Source organism: Paralichthys olivaceus, chromosome 5 (assembly GCF_024713975.1).
Source record: "Paralichthys olivaceus isolate ysfri-2021 chromosome 5, ASM2471397v2, whole genome shotgun sequence".
NCBI lineage: Eukaryota > Metazoa > Chordata > Actinopteri > Pleuronectiformes > Paralichthyidae > Paralichthys > Paralichthys olivaceus.
Window position 1 is genome coordinate 4,176,121 of NC_091097.1, and position 24,017 is coordinate 4,200,137.

At 41.3% G+C, this 24,017-nt stretch overlaps 1 protein-coding gene across 2 annotated transcripts in view; it reads right to left on the minus strand.

Annotated features, from left to right (window-relative positions):
• Positions 1-10,825, minus strand: part of grin2ca (glutamate receptor, ionotropic, N-methyl D-aspartate 2Ca) — a 66,582-nt gene extending 55,757 nt beyond the window's left edge. Inside the window, exons 1-2 of one of the 2 annotated variants that reach the window (XM_069525282.1) lie at positions 10,114-10,825; positions 9,613-9,909 (exon numbers count right to left, since the gene is read on the minus strand). The gene's annotated coding sequence lies outside the window, so the exon portion shown is untranslated. Of the gene's footprint in view, positions 1-9,612 lie in introns of both variants that reach the window. The other variant, XM_020094193.2, reaches the window with a different exon arrangement.
• Between the last annotated feature and the right edge of the window lie 13,192 nt (positions 10,826-24,017).

A 24,017-nucleotide genomic window follows, 5' to 3' on the forward strand; every position in this document is an offset into this window, starting at 1 on the left:
GTGAAATGCTGAGGGGACATCACTGTATTTAATGTATGATCACAATATGGCTCCTCAGTCCATTAAACAACTACATGCTTTATGACTTTAAGTACCTCTACAAGTGACCGTCCATATAATGTGTCTTACACCTTTATCTGTAAATAGCAGTCGCATTCAGCTGCATGTTGGCATCTTCTTTAAGACCACTGAGACATTTAAACATTGAATCCAAAGCTGAATATAGCAAATCTCCCTGCAGGGACAGCGGCGGAGTGCACAAACAACTCTCGCAGTCACGCCATTAAGTTTGCAAATATCTAATCAAACATTAATGCTCTCTGTGTTTGCTCACAATCCCACAACCTCACAATTTGTGTTAATTCCAGTCACGATCTAGAAACAACTCTAGCTTTCATCCTGTTGTTCGGAGATGTCATTGGTGGTACAACGATAGCAAATTATTTCACAAATAAAATAATTAGATTGACAAGAAAATTCACTTCACTTACTCTGGGTTGCAATTAATGATAATTAAAATGTCCAGGATTATCCTTAAAGTGAGTGCTAGTATAGGGTTACTGACTGTCATTGGATTTTGTCTTTCCCATTCAAGTTTTTTACATTTGATTTGTTGTTATAGGCAAATATAATACTTGTAATTTGAACCTGATCAATATGCACAAAATATATAAAACTCAGATTAATAATTTTAAGTAATGTATGGGTTGTTCTTTAAAAAAACTATTCATATTTGGTAAATATGAAGGTGAATACCAATATGCAACTGATAAATCCATTGTGCTCTAATTTATAATACAGTAATGTATTTATGCAGAATTCTATTGTTAAGTTCCACTGCAGAATATAATGATGTTTTTAGGTTTAGGTGGAAACAAAGTGTGTGTTTAAGACATTCGTGTCAGTTTCCTTCCATTGCTGCGTTCTCTGAAGGTCACATCTCAGGATTCTTGCAGTGACTGACTCACGAGCAGCTGGGCTGAGTTCGCCTGTTGCCCACCTCGCTACCTGTCTTTTGATTTACTGCTCCATTCTTTATGATATAGTTTTCTGCATCATGGCCTCGTGATAAATGGCACCCTCACGCTGTCATATGAAAAAGTATGACACCAAGCCAGTGTCCTGCAGCTGTTTCCCACTCAGATGCACCCAAAGTGAAACCACATCGGAGGCTTCATGGTTCAAACACCTGTGATTTATCTGCTGCTGCCGCTGACCCCTGAAGACAGAGGCACGTCAAACATATTCACTCAGTGATATTAGTTTCCGTCACACGCCTCCCTGCATTCACTTACCAATGGCACTCAAGACATATTTAAGACATGCATGCTTCTATATTAACTAGACATGACAAGTGATTGATCTGCCACAGGATGAAAAGATGTCAGAGTGAAATCCCAATAAATCTGATCTTTACTGTTGTGTGTGACTACGAGCTGAGGCTGGTAAATGTTCAGATGAAGCAGGAATCAATCGAGGAGTGTTGGGGCTCTGGCTCGTGTCTATGTGCATTAAAGGATTTAAATATTCAGGAGGGAAGTGGAGCTGAACTGAGCAGTTGGATTTTCTGACTCTATAGAATCAGATGGGCCACGATCAGCAAGTTTTAAATGCCACAGCAGATGGAAAGCTGTGTTTATTACACTTCTGTCTTTGAAATCTCACAGAGTGCTGCAGCTCCCTCGCCAGCATATGCGGTGTAACCTTGCTCACGTCTCACCGCTTGAGTCTTCACATGTGAACATGAGACGAAGTGTGGCTAGTTTGGTAATGGCAGTGAATGGATCAGTTCAGTTCAAACAAGCCATCGCTTACTCCGAAATACCACCAAGAAAATAGAATTCTCTCCAAGGACACAGAGCCATGTGCTGGCTGGTGATTGGACAGATGTTTGATATACATCTCTCCTCTTTGCTTTATCACATTCATTCCGAGTGTGACACTCAATAAGACAGCGTTTGCTTTGTCAGCGCACCATGCAGCGAGATTGAACAGATTGTATGTGCAAGTGTTTGGAGGGTAATAATCTTTTCGAGGCTACAGATTACAATGCTGCTGTGAATGTAATCCATTTTGCAATAACACATGGATGGATGTTTACCTGGAGCTTAGGGCCCTTGACATGGGTTATTGATATTAATATTCCTACTTTGACCCTGACCTTTAAAACTGGGTGTGGCAGGTTACATGGAGGGTGGCGGAATCGCCCTCCGTCAGCTTTTGGCGGCCCCTGCGTTCAGCCTCATGTGTGTCTGTATTTGGAGCAGGGATCAGTGTAAGACCGTGGTTAAGCTGAAACCGTGGCTTCCAGTGCAGAACCAGACCCCCACCCACCCTCTCTCCACCCCTGCCGCCGGTCCAGCTGTCACCAGCCTGCTCTCACAGTTGACTCGGTGGCTGCCTACACATACTGCTGACCTCTGACATACACACACACATGTACACATGCTCTAATCCACATATGAGTATACCACTTTGTTCTTAATCTATGTGCGTATGTGTGCGGTCTTGTGGTTCTTAACTGCACTGATGATATTTCCTCTCAGGGTTGTGTACAATAAACCAAACTATAATAAGTGTAAAGGACCAGTTCTCCCAAATTATATACACAAAATAAAAGCTTTTAAATGCTTTTAGTGACTTCTGCATGATGCAGATAGCAAAAGTTTGCTAACGTGCTGACGTTTTCAAATACCAACATTTGACACAAATTCCATTTGGAAAATTGTGGTTTGCATAGTGGCACAGGAACAGTGTCTTGTGAATCAAGATAATCTACCCAACAACAGTTTGTGTTGCTGCCCATTAACATGTCGTATTTGTTTGTTTGCACTTCTTCCACTATCAAACATACGTCTAGGTTTCTAGATCTATATTATTGGAGAGTGGCTGCAAAAAATCTGATTTGTTATTTGGATCCACCTGCTACTTTGTTTTCCAGGCTCCCTTCCCTCCTCCATCTTTGGCGAAAATTTAGTTTTTGCATAATGCTGCTAACACACATTTAAATTCACAAAAACAAAAATTTTAAAACACACCCTGTCTTGCAATGTCAAAGAAAGTAAAGATATCCTGGATCCAACCCAAAAACCAAATTTCATGGTAATTCATCCAGTAGTTTCTGCGTTATCCTGCTAACAAACAAAAAAACAAATAAATAAGCAAAAGCAGACAAAAAAGAGGTAATATCCCGCCATTGTTTGCTGTTCTGTTTATGAAGACAGCAGCTTTTCAGTAGTCTCTGCATCATAAGGTATATCCAGAAATTTCTGACCACAGGGGGGCAGAAAAAAATTAAATGACTTAAAACTAATGTGTAAGGTTATTATGGCAGCTGCCGACTTTCACATTTAACAACATTATCACTGAATTCACGCTGCATTCATTTCAACCAGCTGAGAGCTCATGAGAGAAATACCAGGCTCTTTAGCTGCTAAATGCTCTGCTACGTTCACCAGCCAGTGTCTGTCGGCCGCTCGCTGCTCCAGAAAATGAGCTGCAGCCAAAACGCTCTGTGGAGCAGCGAGTATGGTAATAATTCTGTGTGAGTGACCCATTTCACATCACAGGGTCATTTAATTTGATGTTTATTTGAGGAGTATTGATTAATGCAGCTTGGAGTAGAAACACATAACTTTATGAGGGTCAATTATATAAAGAAGAGACGGAGAAAGTATTTAAATTCATGCGGTTATTTTGTAAAACACAGAGCCGATGTGACTGGCTGGTTGACTGACCAGGCTCATGGTTTGCCAGCCCAGTTCATCTAATAGCAGCTACAACATGTAAAACTGCTCAATAGAAAGCAATCAGAGCATGCCATAAACAACTGGCTTTTATAGTTTCCTCTGTAGATGATAGATTGATTTTTTCTCTGTACTAAATAATTGTCTCCAGGAAAGTGAAAACGATTCTTCATCCTCTGAGACGCATGTTTATGCAACGTGTTAAGAACCTGGCGCCGAAAGTTGGAGTCTTTCTCTGGATCTGTTGAGCAGTTCGGTGACAAGAGAGCAACAAGAGCGACGGATGACGAAATCAGAATAAAACCACGTCGCACAGGCTCACTCTGCCACCTGAGCCACCAGGACGCCGTGTGTCACTTTCTGTTACGCTGTAGTGCAGAGTATCCGGCCTTAAAATTCATCACGCAAAGTCGAACTGCTCCTTCAGTTTGGACGCTGACAGGAGTCTCGGCAGCCCTCCCACTTTGCAGGCTTTCGGTTCTAAGGTTATCATTGTCATCATCCTTCATGGAGACGCTCCCCGCTGTGTCACCGCTTAGGGCTAATTGTGAAAAATTAAGCGGCACGCATGCGGCTGTGAATAGAACCCAATTAAGCTAATCAATTTCCTGTATTATGAATTGCATATGCAAACCACCAGCGCCACACATGCACAAGTACTCAGGTTTGTATCAGTATCCACAAGAGGCAGAAGAATGACAAGGAATGAGAGAAGATGCCCCCCCCCCCCCCCCCCTCGCGCCTACGGTGTGTCTGTTTTCCCTCTCAACAGGGACAGGACGTTAGATGAGGCGCGAGCGGCGCTGCGCCATGAATATAAATGGCCCTGGAGTCTCTGCTGTGCCCGTGAGCCCAGCCATAAACTCCGGGAGAGAGAGGCAACGCAGCCCGCCACACTCCCTCTGCCCCGACTTTAGGATCTCATCAGATAGCCTGCGTAGTATGAGAGCACCCCTCAGAGACCTCTGCTCCTGCTGTATCCCAACATGGATCTGTGCTTGACCCTTTAAAAGTGGTCTGTCAGGTCTCTATAAATTTGGCGGGAAAGGGATCATGTGGTGATGCAGCATCGCCTGATTCGGAGTGGAATTTACTACTCCTTTTCTCTCATGACCTTGGATAGATTGCTCCGATATCCTGAAGCCTCCGTCCCTCCCCTGCAGTAAATGTTTTACTGCCTCAGATGCCTGTGACTGGCTGTCAGTCTTCACAATATACATTTGAAATGTTTGTCTACAATACATGCATTGCTCTGTTTTTTTAATCTTTTTGGCCAGTTCTCCCATCCCTTGTTTCCCTCCATCTCCATCCATCTGTCCTGCGTCCTGTCATGCCTCCTCCTCCTTGAGACAGTGAGGATGGTGTGAGGTCTGATGTCTTTAACATTTGATTAAGCAGATCAGCTCTAAGTGTTCGTGGAAGAGCTGGACAGCTGACAAAGCAGCCGCTAACCCTGCGATACAAACCCAGAGGTCGTTTCAGTTTGCCTGCAGGCTGCAAACGCACACAGACACACACACTAGGACACTGCAGACTCACATGCTACTACAGAGCATGTTTCCTTAGACATATAATAATATACACAATATAATAATATTATAATATTACATCAGTTCCTGTGACAGAAGCACAACAAACAATAACAATCATGTTATTGTTTAAATATTGTTATAAAAGCATATAGGCGGAAAGGAGGGAGGCAAAATGCAATTAACCGACCCTAAGTACATCTTACTCTACGACAATGATACATCAGATAGTTTAAGTTTTTTTAACAGAAAATGGAAATTGATGATTTGATCACTGTGTTCATGTGAGGCTTTAACTAAGTCACTAAACTAAAACCACGACTCAGAGAGTGCAAACACTGCACCAGTTTGTTATCTGTCCTGTTAGTTTGTGTGTGTGTGTGTGTCTGGGCAGTTGGTCAATAGTCCTTGATAATCAGATTTTCCTCAGCATCACCACAGATTGACAGTTGTTGTCAAATGTTTATATATACTTAGTTTCTCCTTGATTCATTCCACTTTTATTGTGAAACAACAACAGGAAGTAACCCTGTGAGGGTTGGCAGCACGTACTTGTCACTCTGAATTCTGTCCTGAAATGAAACGAGATGCATTTTTCAGCACTTCTTGTCAACAGGAGGAATTTAGATATATTGTCGATTGAACAAATGTCTGACACAGCATGATTTAGCGTCAACAGATCAGCAAGTTCTGCATATTCTGTAGATTCACTCTTTGGTTTGACTTGTGAGCAAAAAGAAGAGAAGTGGTTGTAAGTAGGGCAGGAGTGATGGAGTGATGAAGACGAGCGGTGCCTCCCACTGCATGAGCCTGTTGTGTGGATGTGATGTCACAGCTGATCTGAGCAGTCCAGTGTCTGTTACAAGGTTTGGAAGTGTCCAATAAGAAGAGTAGTAATCGTGTATGACAAACTGTAACTGATACACGTATTAAACAGGTCAGATGGAAATGCAGCTTAACACTTTCGATGGATTAGTCGTGATGAGTGGACTAAACGTTGGAAAACCTTGTGACTGGAAAATACATGAAATGGGAAAGTAAATCATCACACGACATGCCACCTGTTTTTAGCAAGTAGCATTATTAGCCTAAATAAACAGTGAATGCTAGTATTTCCATGATGTGCTGTCTTGGCTGTTGATATGCAGTATTTACAAAAGTTTGCACTTGACTACTTGGTCGTCCCTTTTAAAAAAACTGCAGCCATACTGACAACTTCTCTGTAACTGTGTAAATTAGTTCAATAAACATTAAATAAGAAAGACGAGCAGTTCGGAGTTTGAGCTTCAGTGTAACAACACTTTTTGAATGTGAGGACATTTTGTTCTGTCCTCATCTCTTCTGTGTATTATATATGTTAGGGTCCTCACATGTCTAGACCTACAATACTGTGTGTACTTTTCTTTCTACAGTTCGTTCAAAACCCTTGTTTTGAGGACTTTTTGACATTGTGAGGACATTTTAACATTGTAAAGACATTTTGACAGAACGTTTTGATGTTGTTAAACATTAGATGTTTTAAGGTTTTGAATGGGCTAAGACATATTGATGTTGTTAGGGTCCCTTCGATGTTGCAAGGACATATTGACGTTATAAAGGCATTTTGACATTGTGAGGACATTGAGAAATTGTAAGAACATTTTGACGGTGTCAGGACATTTTAACATTGTAAAGACATATTGACATTGACAGAATGTTTTGATGTGAAAACATTGAGATGTTTTAAGTTAATTTTGACATTGTGGGGACATTTTGAGGCCCTTAGGACAATTTGACATTGTTAAAATATTTTGACATTGTAAAGAACATTTGATGTTGTGTGTACATTTTGACGTTGTGGAGAAATTGTGACACTTTGGGGACATTTTGATGTTATGAGCATATTTGGACCATGTGAGGATATTCTGAAGTTAGGACACTTTGGCCGATCCTTAGAACTTTAAAGGGCTGTTGTAAGGGACACTTGGGTTAGAAATAGTTCTAGGTTAGGATAATAGTTGGGGTAAAGCTTTAATTGTGATGGATAGGGTAACGGGGGGGCTAGGGAATGCATTATGTTAATGAGGGACCTCAGAACTACAGAAAGACAAGAGTGTGTGTGTGTGTGTGTGTGTGTGTGTGTGTGTGTGTGATGGCAGTGGGGAGGGGATGGGATTAGTTGAGCATCTGTTTAAAACAAAATAAATCTGCTTAATCAGTGAATGTATCAGCTGTGTTATTGATCAAGCTCCGAGTAACAAATTCCTTCACCATGTTGGTGTGACGATCTGTTTGTGTGTGTGTTTGTGTCTGTGTGTGTGTGAGAGATTGCATCAATTCTCCCCTTCACATGTTGCCTTGTCACACGCATGCACGTGCACACGCACTTATGGGTGTTCACATTGCACTCACATCCACGCTGCTACATCCAATTACTGAAACTAGGATATGGTTGACATAACATAATGAAGAGACATTTTTCACCTGCCTAACTGGGACCACACAGTGTCTCATCCTGCACTCCCATTCAATCTGGAGTAAAGCTACTGGAGGAACCGTATGTTTAACCTGCAAATATACTCTGTGGTAGAACAAGATTACTACCAAAAAAAGGTGGGGGAGGGGTCCTCAATAAATTGTCCGGGGTCCTGAGATGATTGATGGGGTAAGGAAGTGGAAAAGACTACAAACACAAACGTTAATGTTTATGTTTTTAATATTTTGGCCCAGATTTTGCCTTTTCCTTGTGATTTGCCTGAAGCCTCTAAAATATGATTAAATATATGTTTTTAACTTTTGAATAACAATTGTGAATTGACAAGGAGCAGCAAGCAGATTTGTTTTATTTGAAAATGTTTTAGGAGCAAGGTGTAAAAGATGTAAAACAACCCAGTATTACACAAAAGTGTTAAATATCGCAAACATATTTTTTACCCATCTTAGATTCATCTTTTCATGCACAGGGGAGAAACAATCGGGTCCAATTTTGTTGGTCACTGATCCTGTGCAGGTCTATATTCTACAACTGAGAATGTTTATTTTTGTTTTGTTTTTTTAATTGGGTGAACTGACTCTTTAATATGAAGCATGGGAATTTAAATAAATCAGTGATTATCGACTTTTTTACAGAGTTTGGGTTTGTAAAACATATCAGACATCATTGGTTTAAATGTCCCCGTAGATCATTCTGTTTATTCATGCACAATAAACATTTTTTTAATAGTTAGAGTAATAATTATAATAATAACTTAAATTTTTATAGCACATTTCAAAGGGACCCAAGGGCACTTTGAGTTAATCAAATATTGGACGATGACCACATTGTTGGGAAAGTGACGTTGGGACGTCCTGGTGGATTCCTTGTCTCACTGCATCACTGTCGTTTCTCTTTTGAGCCAAATGTACAAACGTGTTTGACCTCTCTGTCATTAAAGCAGTTTCCACACTCCAGCACAAACTGCAAATGAATAAGTGATTTCATTAAGAAATCATGTGGCGTTTGTATTAATACGCCTTTTTTCCTGTTGCCCTTGTTTTCCGTCGTCCTCTTATTCGTGCCCTGTGTGTGATTGATTTTCAGGGTTAATTCAAAAGGTCCCTCATCTTTAGGGACGCCATCAATATGAGCAATTTATGACGTGGGCACTTCCTTTCACAACATCTTTATTATCTCACTCTGAATCGTGCTACCAACTCAGGTCTCATTCTCGTGCCCCAAAAAAGGAAAGACAGAAGAAAAAACAACCTGTTCTGTATTCATGGAGCTAAAGTGCCAGAACGGATCCTTCAGTAATTACAGGAACCTCTCATTCTCTCACATCCTCAAAAGTCACTCTTCAGTGGCAGTTCAATTTCCCCCTGCAACCACAGCAGCAGCAGAATCCCAGGTCTGGTGGGCAGCAGGTATCAAAGCCCCTCTCTAACTGTTTACAATGTCGCATCGATCTGCTCAGCTTAACACCCCCCCCCACCCTCACGGTGGCTCTGTGAGTTAAAGCAACAGTTACAGACACCCCGCTCACCTACGACAGCCGCAAAAGCCAAACACGGCGCGCTGCCTCGAGCATCCTGTCGAGTCCTGCTTCTGATCTGATCCTCTGCGCTCTGATAATTCCTCTGCTGACAGGGGTGGAGGAGGAAGAGGAGGATGAAGGGGGGATGCTACTCAAACAAACAACAACACCTCCAAACAGAGTAGTCTCCAAAGAAGCAGAAAAGATTTCACACTGGATCACACTCATCCCTCAAAGTGAAAAAGAACATTTCAGAGCTGTGAGCAGACAGGTGTATGATGTGATGAATGAGGTGATGACACATGGAAGTGCAGCTCTAAGTGGTAGACGAGGGTGATTCGTTACCTGTGATGGCAATCCACATCCAGCCCGGGCTCAGCACCACTCATCCCGTGTCTACAGCTTCAGCTGTCCTGTTCCTGTTTTTTCTTTTTTTCTCCCCCCTTCTCTCCTTTCTCTCCCCTTTGGCCCTCTTCTTCTCTTCCCTCTCCCTTCTTCGTGCGCTCCCTCCTCCTTTCCTCTTCCTCTCCCCGCACTTGTTTGAGTCTATTTCAGTAGCAGCAACAGAGGAGCCCGCTGCGACGGTGGCATGCTTTCCAGCACTTTGGCAGAAGGTCACATTATCACTCGCTGGTAAAAAGGCTGAGGAGGGGGAGGTGGAGAAGAGGAGCAGGAAGAGGAGGAGGAGGAGAATTGACGGAGTGATGGAGGGAGATCGAATTGAGCAGGTGCCGGAGGAGAAGAAAGAGGTAAAGGAGAAAAGAAAGAAAATAACAAATTGTCCACAGTTGCTCTTGTTCTCTTGGCTGAATGTTCCAGGTCAGAGTTAAAAGTTTAGACATCTACCTGTGTAGAGGCTTTTCAGTCTCAGAATGCTTTGAGTGGATATCTGTGAGCTTTCATATTTGTAAAGCAGTTGCCTTTTTGAGGATATTCAGTAGCTGCCCACCTCTGGGGAAAATGATAATTCCTGTCTTGGCCGGAGAATGAGATTTCGTGAAAGCTCCGAAAGCCGCCAGAAACTTACACCACACTCTAAATATCAGCACAAAACAAATCCTCAACATCCAACTCCTCAGTCTTGTCCCCTCTCACTGCCCAGTTCATAAAGACACAGATGTGCTCCATCTTTTCCCAGAGACAAGTGTCCACACTGTGACTCCCCATCTATCACAGATCCTGCAGGGTGACCCTTAAGTCTTCATCTCCCAGCCTCCATTCTTCCTCCTCCTCCTCTGGTGTGAGCAGCACTCTCGCCGCTGCTCCATCAAACTAAGACTCGGAAAAAATGATCCAGTCGCCCGGGACGAGGCTTTCAGGGGCCTGCGGCAGATGGTCAGAGCAGGGGGACAGATGAGAGTCAGCCGCTGGAGTTTGAAAAAAAGGGGATCCGCCCCCTCCCCCCTCCCTGGAAACACACCTTGTCTTTCAGTCTTTAGTGAACTGCTCTTGTTCCACTTGTCTTTTCTCTCTCTTCTGCTACCTGTGCCCCTCCTTCCCTCATCAGCAGAGCTTTCACTCTGTCTGCGCTGGCCGGCTGTAATCCTGACTCCTACACTCTGTGTCACAGGAAGGGCTTGTGAGCTCTAATCATTATGTAGTAAGGATTTATCCTCTCATTCTCCCTCCCCTCCTCTCCGCCATCCTCCCTCCGCCCCTCCCCGTTTATTTCCCTCCCTCCGCCGTTGGAGCGACGGCCGCCCTACAACTCTCAACGTATACAGCCTCTTTTGTAGCCATCACCGTGTAACACATCACCGCTCCTCGCTCCTCCCTGAAACCCATTTGTTTGTCAGCTCATCCTTGTTTCTTCTGTTACGCTCCGTCTCTTGTCTGTCCTGCTGCAGCTCGCATCAACAGGTTTGTCCTTGAAATGTTCTCTGGGACAAACAGGGTCAGTGCTCACCATTTTATCTCTGTCTGTTCTGTAACACATTTGTGTGTATAAAGTTTGTCCAGGAGGGTCTAGGTGTATGTATGTTCAGTGTTAATGTGTGTTAATATGTGTATTTATGTACTCAGAACTTGGCAGATTTGATCTTGTATGAGATATTTCAGTATCATCACTCACATTGTCCCATAATTAAAGCAACACGATGCAACTTTTACTGAGCAACAGCACCCTCTGCAGACACAGGTGGTGAAGTAGTTTTCATGTAGAGAAAAAAAACGTGTATGACTGTGTTGACTGACTGCATAATCCCTCTCAATGAACTGAAGCACAACTGGAGAGTGGATATTGCCCATGATCCTGGTTTCCTGAACCAGAGGAGCTGGGAAACCAAAAATCTACACCAAAATCTGTCCAGAACTCTTCCCTGACTACTGAAGATAAACACTGGTTTTTAATTACTCTTGAGTTTGCTGGACCTGATTCTGACAATTAAAGCTACGACTATCAGTTGGTTCCTCACTTCTCAAAGGAGATCGCACCCATTCCGCAGTTACATATAGAACAACAGCAAATGTTCAAGGTGAGGAGTGGGAATGAAAGACGAAACTTCTCCATATTCCAAGTCGGTTAACCATCAATCTCATTTAAGTCAAGCTGCTGTTTAAAAATCAAAAAGTTGCATAATGTTGCGTTAACATGAAATTCCAGCACAGACATGCCATAGTTAGTCCACCAGAGGGCGATGGCAAGTTTGCGCAGACCAAAAGTATGTTGAATGTGTAATTTCAAACCCATATGCTTCCATCTGCCCTTCGGTATTCGTTAAAGTTACAGGACGTAATGTTGGTGTAATGTTGAGTGATGCAGTCTGGCCCTGCATTTTCAGTTCATCCCAGAGCTGTTGGATGAGGCTATGGTCAGGGCTCTGTCCAGACCAACAGGCTCGAAATAAATGTCCATATGGACCATTGTTAACAGGTTTATTGTTAATTGGAAACAGGAAAAGGTTTTCAACTAGCTATTTTTTTTAAAACATCTCGGTATGGTGTTGCGTTAACACGTCTTGCTCAGTAAAGGAATTAACAAAGGAGCATGTTGATATTAGACAGTTTGTCCACCAGAGAGCAATACACAAACGTTTTTGTAAAACGTCTTGCTCAGTATAGACCAGAGAGTGTGTCAAGATGAAAGTGAGGCCAAAGTGTCTTGATAACCCCCTAGTGGCTGGCTGCAGCATAGGTCTAACCTCCATGTTAGAAGATGGAACCTAGACCAAGTAGGCTACACGTCAAATAAATGTATTCTCAAAGATGGTTTCTGTCATTTTACGTAGCTGTCAATCATGATTGATTGAGACTGATTTGCATCCCTGTGACTGTAAAAATGATAATTCCCCCAAGAATATACGGTTTCTATAGAGAAGTAATCATTTGGAAAACAAATGTTAGTCAAGGTTAATCAAACCTTAATTTATCCATCCTGGCCTCACAAATCTAGTTCCTTTTAGGCTTAAATGAACAGTGACTGTATAATTCCACAGATTTGTTTGTATTTAGAGGAAATAAGAAACCAACTTTTGATTCATCAATTTGCATGTGGATGCAGAGTGGATTCCTTGTTATAAATCATTTCTCTTTGTTTCCTGTCGAGCCTGCTCTTTAAAATCGACTCATTCTCCTCTTCTCAACGAATTTCTGGTGCATAATTATTCATTTGGTTTCGTCAATAAGCTCTTTGGCTTAATAACTGCAGGAGCAGAACCAAATACCTGAAACTGTTGGACTTCCAGATATAGTTTATTGTCAGCGAGCACATTGTTTATTTTAAGAAAACTGAACAGTTTTTTTCATCTGTTGGTTCAGGAAATTCAGAATATAGAGATCCTCCAGCCTCTCATTCAAGTTGGAAATAAATAAATAAATTAGATATCCAACCATTCTTATAGTATCTGAAAAGGTTAAAGATTAATTTGAATAATCTGAGTTCATCTGATCAGCCCACTTTATGGCCTGTTGCTGTATTAGTAAAGAGTGGAATGGTTGAGGTTTAATGTGCAAAGAGGACATACTTTACTTAAATTTAATTTTGACCTAAACTTTGACAGTGTAACTAAAACTCTTTTCAGGCTTCTGGACATTTTCCTGAATTTGTCTGGTGGAGCTGTATGTGAGGAAGTCAACGGGTTGATGACATTTCTAACATGCAACAGATACGAAAATGAAAAAAACTAAATAAAGAATATGAATGTGCCAGGATAACAAAGAGGAGCCATATATATACGTAAGAAATGACACATACATAACACGTATATAAGACGCCTATGAAGATATCAACTTGGAAAATCACTGAGATACAAGACTTGGAAGAGTTAGAGATTTGGGATTTTTCATCATACTCTCATGTCCTGCCTCCTACATGTCTTACCCAGGCACCATCCCTAGCCTGAATGTTTCGGACATTACTGTGAATACATCTGACCCAGACAATCGCCTGCTGCGTTCTTCATATGTGAAAGATAAACTCAGGAAAAATGTTTCGACCCAATTTTCTGGGGTCCAAGTCTGAAAATAGCCTAAGTGTGAAGGAGAGATATTAAAGAAAGCTCCAAAGGGCTGAAAATGATAATTGCTGTTGTACAATTATCACCTGGCCTTCTCATTGTGCCATGACACTGGAGCGGAAATACAACCGCTTTGACCTTGGCGGATATTTACTGGTCGTCATCCAACACATGTTCTCGCTTCTGCTAATTTTAATGTCTATCGTCTCAGCTCAGAGCCTGTCGTCTCCAGAATGTGTAGGGATAAAATGTTTTTGAAAGGTCACGCTAGAATCCAACACAGCGCAGAGAGACCAGTGGAGGATTTCTTTTTTTTTTTCACAAACTCAATCCAAAATGATGCTTCCAGAATTCCTGTACCTGGGTTGTAGCACGCATTTACCCCACTTCCAGGTATCATTTGCAATATTTCATTGCCAAGCTGAAAACCATCTCCCTCACAAGGTCAATTGCAAACTCTTCCCGAGAACAAAAAGCCATTAATCATAATTTCCCCCCCCACGTGAAAGAATCTGTTGAAAAAAAGAATCCTTTCTCTGAGGCAGGATGACTTCAGTGGGATTTTACAGGCCTGTCAGGGCCGCACTCAGAGATCTGTCAGCAACACCATATTTGTTTCTCTGAGGCCGATGTTGGAGGCTGGGCAGCGTGACCCGGATCGATCGCGGGACCGTGATAAATGTCCATGAATCCCCTGCTTGTGATCAACAGCTTATAGAGTTGGCTTTCCTCGATCGATTGGTGATCGATAAGGCAAACAGATGGGACTGTAAAGCAAGAGATAATTACGTGTCAGCTGGTGTTGGGAGGTTTCGTTTCTCAGGTTTGTGCTCGTTGTAGACGATAACCGCTTCTACCAATCAGTGTCCGTGGAGCACATGATCGACAGTGTGTCTAAATAACTCGTTCAAAAGAATGTGGACTAGATTCAGGCTTCTCAGCGTGAAATATATGTATCACCTCTTAAATGTATCTTATTGAAATTAACTTGTTTCTAAAATATTGTCACTCCAACATAAAAGGATCAATATATTTATATAGACCTTTGACCTTTTTTAATATTTGAATCAAATGAAACCAAGCATGCCTTAATTATTATTTCAATTAAATTTTATTTGTGTAGCGCAAGATCACAACATACATTATCTCAAGCCACCTAGTGATGCAGAGACCTAAGGAATATTATAGAGAACAGACTCGGTGTCTGAGGTCTTGACTGATCATGTGAGTGGAGAAAAATGGGGTTGAGGTGGCTGGAAAGGGGGGTAAGTGAGGGGTGAGAGATACCAGTGGTGTAACCCACATTCAAGCTCTGATTCAATAATTTAGACTTTCATAAATCTATGGTGAGTCCTTCTTTGATTATAACATGATGTAAAGTTTGTTTCTTGTGGAAAATCGCTAAACCTGAAGCTACTCTGTCTGCCCCCTAGAGGAAATATCATGGAATCACTCAGGTGCACATTAAGTATGCAGACAAGAGGGAACACTTTAAGTCTTTGGTGAAAAATTAAGGCATATAAATACATGGTATGAGAGTATTTCAGTGAATACATTAAATGCTTGCTTTCACTGTGGTATAATTATATTTTAAATAATAATCTAAAAATGTACTTAGAGAAGAATTGTAGGTAACTGGACATTATTTTACAGCGGTTATGTTCCTTTATTTGAACTCTTCTCCGACAAAACTTCCTCTAACTGGCATTCATGAGACAAATCCGACACATCCTGCAAACTGTCTGTGTCGACTCGCGTTCATGGTAAACTCTGAGGCTGGGGCTAAAGCAGGTGGGCGGAGTGAGGAGGAAGTAACACATGTCAGGGGCCGACAGCAGAAAGAAAGGCAGGCATATGCTCTCTCTCTCTGTGGCCTGGCCTTCCTGCTTGACTGGTCAATATGGCAGAGAGGCACATCTGACCTAAAATAATATCCGTCATGTCAACCATAGCCGTGGCTCAAACTCCTGGCATTTGCAAACATGCTCTCCCCGTTTTCTATCTGGGTTTGCTTAGAGCTATTTTCAGACTTGTTCCTGCGACTGAGGCGAGGGGGAAAAACAGCGTGGTAAAAGGCCAAACTTGGCTGTCGTAGATCCCAAGAGGGAGGCTGGATTTATCCCCCTCCGTCTCCATGTATTGACCAGTGCCATCTCAGTTTACACCCTAAAACCAGGGTTTCTGTGTTGCGCAGCAAGGCTTTTAGTGCTCCCTGTCTCACTGAATCCAACACTGCTGCTTCTGACAACAGGGTATAAATCCACTTCTAAAACATGTCGGCTTTCTAAACATGAGCATCATGTGCATGGACTTCAGTTTGTAGTTTAATACTCAATATCTGCATTGATTTCAATATTTTAAGATCCAACGAAATCGAGATGGAAACCAGGATAAATTTCACGTTTTGTTTCAGATGTCTCGGTAACATGCAAACATTGTTTCAACAGCGTGCACGTTGCAATATCTCACAGTGAAAAAGGGTTTTGCTATTGTTTTGTAGAGGTATTGTTTGTTTTCAGTTGCAGTCAGCGCTTACCTTGGTGATAAATACAGTATGATTTCTTTGGCTTTACAATAAATCACTAGGACGTGTTGATAATCTGATGTATAGAGGGCCAGTTGCTAAATTTAAACATGCTGTGTGACCTTTGCTAAAAAAATGCAGAGTACAAAATATAAGAAAATTGGTTTCAGCCCTCCTGTTTTCCTCAAATTTACTAACATTGTTTATCCTTGGGTCATTTTTTGACCTACAGCAAATGATTACAACCAAAATTGTAAACCACTTTTATGTTTCAGGTACTTTATGTTATTGTTGATTACTTAAAAAGCCCACATAGTCCACCCAACCACCCGATAATACATCCAGAATACTGATTATGCAACTATCGAAAAATATGCAAATTACCATAAAATCTCACCAATTGAGCCAAAGTGAGAAAAACAATGTATTTTATCAAGGAAAGTGACATATATTATGTTCAGGGTTATTATATTGGGACCTGTTCAGATTATTTTTAGAATAGAATATCATCTCCACTAGAACAACTATCAGGAGCAACAGTCACTAATAAAAATCACCTATAAAAGGTCAATTTAAGTATTGATTAGTTAATCGCTGAACCCACTTATCCCATACATTCTGTTTTGTTCTCTGTCATCAAAGCGTATGACAGGAGAGAAAACATGGAATGGCTTAGGGGCTGGAAATATTGCTCTTCCAGGTTAGTACCCCAATGGCTTGTTGTTGATTCGTCTGCACTCCTGCCAAAATGAGCAACCAGGTTTTTCCAAATGTCCCCATATTGCACCTCTCCTCTAAATTTGTCATCTCATGTATATCTTTCTTAGTTGACAGTTATGAAGAGCTTAAATGCAGGTTTTATGTCTTGGCCATGGCTGACAGCATATCTGGTGGGAACTGTTTCAATGACATTAGCAGCAATAAATCTACCCTCATTCAAGTGAAGAACGGGACCATGATAACTTTCCATTTTTGGCAGGCAGCGTGTCAGCTGCTGGTTGAGAGACATCAGGAGGATCAGGACTAAAGATATTTTTCTCATCAGAGGAGGAGGAAGCCTCAATATCAGGGTCCTTCTCAACATTCTTGTCTGTCTCACTTTCACTGTCAAAGAGCTGTGACAAAGCCTCACTGGCAGGAAGCCTTTTCTTAGATCTAATTTTCAACTGAGAGTGAGCATGAAGAGAAGGCACATAGAGCACCAAGAGAAATGGTTTAGAAAGCTGCTGTGCATCCCTCCCTGTGTCAGTGGTTCTTACATTACAACGGGTGCTGTCAAGCAGATTAGGGGCCCAAAGCAGAGGGAAGTCTTTTAAAGATTATATACCTGTTATAAGGATAATAAATATAATAATGTTTTATATATCTCAAATTTCAATTGTCTGATTCATACACTGTAATTAAAGATGGACTGCTCCCAAAACTGAAGCCAAATCGTCTTGATCACCCCTAGTGGCTGGCTGCAGTATAGGTCATAACAAACAATAAAAATGAAAATACACATCCAATAAATTTTTTCTCAAAGATGTGTATCTGCAGGTTCATCCGTGATCATTCCTGCGGAGACTTTGACTGCAAATGACATCAAAATGCAATATGGCAGCGTTCCTGTATATTCTGGCTTCATCTCTGGATAATGGGATGTAGTTGAGACCTGTCAACCATCTTTATTTACAGGCTTATGGTCTGTTTTTAAAAGCAAAGTTACGAAAGTGAAAAAATCACATGCTCTTTAATAAAATCATAAGAACTTTCATCCTCCATCTTTTTTACATGTGATTTTATCCATATTTGCATGATTAAATGTCTGAATCTGACTTTGCAAAGTTGTCGGATAAACATTTAAGATTGAGCAAAAATATACGTTGCTTAAAATAGACGGCTACAGAGAAGACACAAACACAATTACAGTACATACATGAGAGATAGGGTTGTAATCTCCAGGTAATTTTTTTAGCTTGGAGTCATCTTGAGGCTGTGTGTGTCACTCACCTCCTCAAACTTCTTTTTTGCCTGCCTCTCGTGTCTGAAGCTGCTGAATGTCATAAAGCTGTCTGGCTTTTTCTTTCCTCCTTGCAGCCAGCGGCGTTTCGGGTTGAACCCGGACACAACCTGTCATGCCATTAAGAATCTGTGGGTCTCTCTGGGACCTCATGCCAAGCTGAGACCTGTTGCCTGATGGATGATGCAGTCACCGCAAACAACTCAACGTCACTGCTCAGGCTGGTGATCTTTCTCCGTTTGCTGTCTCATGTAGACAAAAAAATAAGAAAACAAAAGTGATGTAAATAAACTGAAAATGAGGCTCGGCTGTGTTTTTATTCAGCTTGTCATGCAGTCAAGTTTACATCCTCACTTATATCGTATCTACCACCTGCAGCTGAGCTTAGCTTGGCTCTGTACCCACAGCTGATGTATCAGTGTCTTCAAATCTCCATCGTTGTCAAACACGCCCCGATGGCAGACACATGCCGCTGTTATCCTGTAACTCAGATTTGCAAACATGACGGCAGAGACGTCTGCAATCCAAACCCATTAGACGAACTGTCACAGACGTGTTGCAAGTTTCAAGCCAAGTTTACAGATGTAACCAGGAATCTGAGATTCCAAACGCAGTTCTTAAAGCCTTGATTTGGAGAGGCACAAGGAATTCAAAAGGCAAAACAAAAGATTTCATATCTGATTTGTCTCCAGTAACTAGTGCACATTTTCAAATATTTGTACACCAAAACATAATTAGTTTCTGTGTATTTCTAATGTAAAAACTGTTGTATAATATTTCTGAATCACTGCTGACCACCAACAAAACCACTGAAATAATAATCAGACCTCTCAATTTTATCCTTCAATGTAGATCCACAGTTCCCTATATTTTCTGCTCACATTGTATATATTATTTTGTAATTTCTATATTTCTTTGTGTTTGTATGTTAACATATTTACTTTTACTGGTGTGTCTACTTTTGCCATTAAAGGATTATTTTATCCAATCCCAAACAAAAGGCCTAGATTGATCTTTATTCATAAGGGACAGACCACCCAGATAAGATCATATTCCATGCACAGTCTGACTCAGTATTACAAATAGCTTTATGGTGCAAATACTGTGGTAAAATCAAAAGACTCCAAGTAAAACAGATCAATTTCTTCACCTTCCAGACTGTTGATAGAAACAGTCTGGAAGGTGAATATTAGATGTTAGATCTATGATTGTCTTTTCTTTTTTTTTATTCTGAGCTATGACAGAGCTCTCTGCAGGCGAGCGTCACTTAGCACCAGCCCTGAGACATCACACACATGCGGCGGCTGAGAAGTGTGTCCTCAGCACCCGTCCACTGTGCAGCTGCTCTCATCACCAGTCAGTCAGCGCCCTCTATAGGACGCTCACAGTGCCAACCTGACACCATTCCAACACTGCCTGCTCCACATCTCATCCAAAGCTTCACCCTTTAGCCACAAAAAGTAAAGACGTCAAAGAATTTAAATCACATATTCAAACAGCACCAAACTCGCTGCTCTGTCTTCCAGGCTCTGGCTGCGGGGCATCCACCTGCATGGAGCTTTTCTTGGCTTTGGCTCCATGAGGGCAGCCTTTGCCAACCAGTCCCATAATCCACAGGGTGAATAAAAATGGATTTGGCTGGAACAGACGCCCAGTAAGCTGCCTTAAACCAACAGGCAGGATCGTCCACAGTGCAGTCTCTCATGTACATCCTCCTTTCTCATAGGTCATACATGATCACACCTGCAAGTGCTCTGAAATCAGATTTAGCATCCAAAAGAGACATATCAACAGTCTGACAATTAAATCCAACCAACAAGAAAAAACATTACATTTATCATAATGTAGTTAAACTGCATCCTCCAGCTCAGAGAGAGTGAGGTGATCAATGCCTCTTCATGAGTGCACTAACTGAAAACCACTCGATAATGATTTAACAGTGAAGAAAAGCAGCAGAACTGCAGGTGTTAGTGGAGGATGGAGGATGTCAGAGTGAGCGAGTGTCCGCTCTCTGGCACGACGCTCGCTCCTCTCTTCGTCTCCAGAGGCCTCGGACAACAGACGGGTCACAGCGAAGCCACATTTTAAATCCGGTGTGCAGATGGACACCAGTAGTGGTTGTAAATCCTGAGCGCCTTGGCACCAGGCGAGTGCAGAGAGCAGGTTTGGCCCGATACATTATCAGGTCGATATTTCTGTTCTACTGTGAATCACATGTTGGACACTTTGAACTGTTTACTTTACTTCTGATATCTGGGAAGTAAAGAGAATGCCACTGCTTGAAATACACGTGTTTACTCTGAGATTCTGCATTAAAATGATAGAATTCTTCACATTTGTTAAAACCTTTAAGCCTTCTCAAGAAACCCATATGGTTTTCACGCCTGATTATTGTTCATGTTGAGTTTAATCATTCCTCTTCTCACTTCAGTCTATTTTTACACTCTTGTTCTCACACTGGTATCAATTCAATTTCTCTGCGCCCATTCTCACTTCTGCTAAAAGTGCACTTCAGCAGCATCAACACTCTACGTGCTGAGATAATCCACAGAGTTAATTTTGGGAATGGATAATGACTGCACGAGGTAAATATAAGATCTCTCACTTCTCTGTTTTAGCCTCCTAATGAGAGAGCAATGAAAAGAATCACTCTACTGAGAGAACACGTCTTGGTTATGACACACTGATGAAAGTGTGACATGCACGCAAATGGCGTGACAACATGTCCTGCCGGCTGCATCAAACTACCTTTAAATAACCAGCCCTCCGCCTTGTTAGCAGGCCGCTCCCACCGTTAAACATGAGGCACAAAGGCAGGAAGAAATACTGGCCTGTGTGACACTCACTCCACTCTGGACGGCTTAATATGATTGTGGTTTAATACCCATTACAAGAGTATGGAGGGGCTGTCATTAGGAATTCAGCCGGGCTCAAACTCACCTTCCCTTTTCAAACCTATTAGGGAAAATAATGATAAGAATCCTGGAAAGAGCTGCGCTATTAATGGAAACAAAAGTGCTGGGCTGGACAGAAAAGGAGCTCTAGCTATAATTTGTGGGATTAGGTGTGCATGCTGCTGACGACCCAAAGCCTTGTGGGTAATGCAAAGTCAGGTGGGGAACTGGGCGAGTTTAGAGCTGGGCGATAGAAAACCCACATTACACAAGGCAAAAGGCGGTGAATCGATGGCAACTGAGACAGACGGAGAAATTAGTAAATGAGGCTGAGATGGAAGAAATGCAAAGAGGAAGGGAGGAGTGAGAAGATATAGACTTGAGGCTGATGATTGTTTTCAGTAACGATTAACCTGACATTTTCACGTGGCTTTTTTGTTTGACCGTCAGCCCAGATTCATTATTTTTTCAAAAATCCAGCAATTCTTCAACGAGCCATAGGAATTGTTTGGTATTTTGGCTCAAGAAATGATTGACAATCAAAACTGCTGTTAATTTAAGTGAGACAATGTTAAAGGTGCAGTGTGTAGAATTTTGTGATATCTAGTGTTGAAATTGCATCATGCAGCTGAACACCCCTCACCTCACCCTCTCCTTCCAAACATGAAAAAGAACCTGTGGTAGCTTCAGTTGTCATAAAAACTCAAAAGGTGTTTAGTTTGTCCAGTCTGGACTAATGTAAAAAACATGGCGGCCTCCGTAGAGAGTATTTAAATATAAAGGACCTTTTCTGGGGTAAAGAAAATTTAGAACAATTCATACAATTTAGATGAAATGAACTAGTGAAAACATCATGAGGATTATTCTACATTAAATTTCTGACAATAGATCCCTTTCACCTAAATCTTACACACTGGACCTTTATCAATTTTTTTTTTCTTTCTCATAACTCAACAGAATCAGATTTTGAAGCTTTAAAAAGAATGGTTCACCCCCCACGGTGCATTTGTTATCGACAGTAAATTCTCCTCGGTTAGATGAGAGAGAGAAATACAATGGTGTGTGTGTTACCAAGCAACAATGTGTGAAACTGTCTTATAATATGGGCACAAATTCAGCTGTTCAGGAAGACAGAGAAGAAGTTCGAAGAAAACATACGATGCCGTTATGACTTATTACATTTCTCTGATTTACGATATCGTGCCAATTTTCACGACTGGCTATACTTTTACATTTTTATGACTACAAAAAGTATACTACCAAATCTTTACGACCTATTATATCATCCCACTTTTTATGACTAAGTAAGGCATCAGCAATGTAATAAAGCAGTCAAAGAATAGTAAGACAATCAAATATCATGAAATGTCTTGAAGTAAGTAAGGCATCAAAAATCACATTATACTAAGGTCTGAACAATGTTGTATTAAAAGTCATATTATAGTAAGGCATCAAATATGTGAAAATATAAAAGTATAGTTAGGCATCAAAACATTGTAAAAATGTAATAGTATGTAAGGTATCAAATATATCATGGACAAGTCATAATGTGATCTCATCCAGGTCATGTTATCTTCAGGATTTGTACATTTTATATAGTGTACATTCTGGACTTGTTTTGTTTTTGTATTCCAAGAGGCTTCTTCAGCTTCAACTGAATGTTGGGAGGTTTCAGGGACGTAAACTCTGCTGGTCTTTACTCATCATGAGAGAGTTGAGAGTCACAGTTACAGTGTTTGTTGATTTACTGTACAAAATAAAAACCTGATGTTGTTTTAATAAACTGTCTCCTGTGTGTCACAGTATGAAACACTTTGTTCCGGTGTAAACTGCAGCATGTTTTACATTCAGTAGGTTTTCTTATCATCTTCATTTGATCCTAGTTTCAAACATAGAGTCATAAAGTAAAACACAACATTTGAAACTGTTTATTCACTTTCTATAAAGTGAATCCCTAAATGTCATTAGTCTTGTTACACCTCTTGAGCTTCATCCATTGCACAGTTGCACTGCAGGAGAGTTGCAATGGCTTTTCCTGGTTTGCAAAATGAATTAGTGTGGGAGTTAATCATCAGTGTTTATGTAGTCTAATCTGAGGTTGAGCATTTTGGTCCCTCTTCTGGACATGCAGTGTAATGACTGCAGGTTGGATTACATCACTCTGTATATCCAATTAAAATGCTGCTGAGTAATTCCTAGGTGTTTAGCATCATTTTATATGAAGTGAATTTATCTCAACAGTTCCCTCTGAGTACGTTGGATGACTGATGTTACAGGGGGAGCATGACATATACTGTTTTAAGCCACTGCTTCACAACACAGCTTATGTTCTCCTCTTTAAAAGCCACTCAGCACTAGTTGTGAAGCCAGTGTAAAACTTCTCCGAGCGAAGTTGGCCGCAGATGGCACTTAGTTGGGCCGAGCACTGCAGATGGTGGAGTGTCGTGCTGATGGATGTGCTGTCTAAAACTCAGACAAGAAACCTCCTGGTGCCCCTCTGTCTCAGAAACTGAGAGGGAGGCTGAGGACGAGAACCTGCAGCCCTTAAAAACACCCGGACCCCACACACACACACACACACACACACACACACACACGCACACACACACACACACACACACACACACACACACAGTAGACATATTTTAGTTGCCAGAACAATCAATAATAGAAATGTTATTTCATACTATAGAACAATGTGTACAGCCTGGAAGGCTTAGGAGGAAATGTTCAGTGAGAAAAAAAATATATTGTGTATACTCACATAATGTATATACATGCATACTGGTGTGTATAACATGCAAAATACAACAAAAGAAAAAAGTGCCATGCACTGGATCCAGACAAAATGACCATCTGTTATTTGCAGAGACATA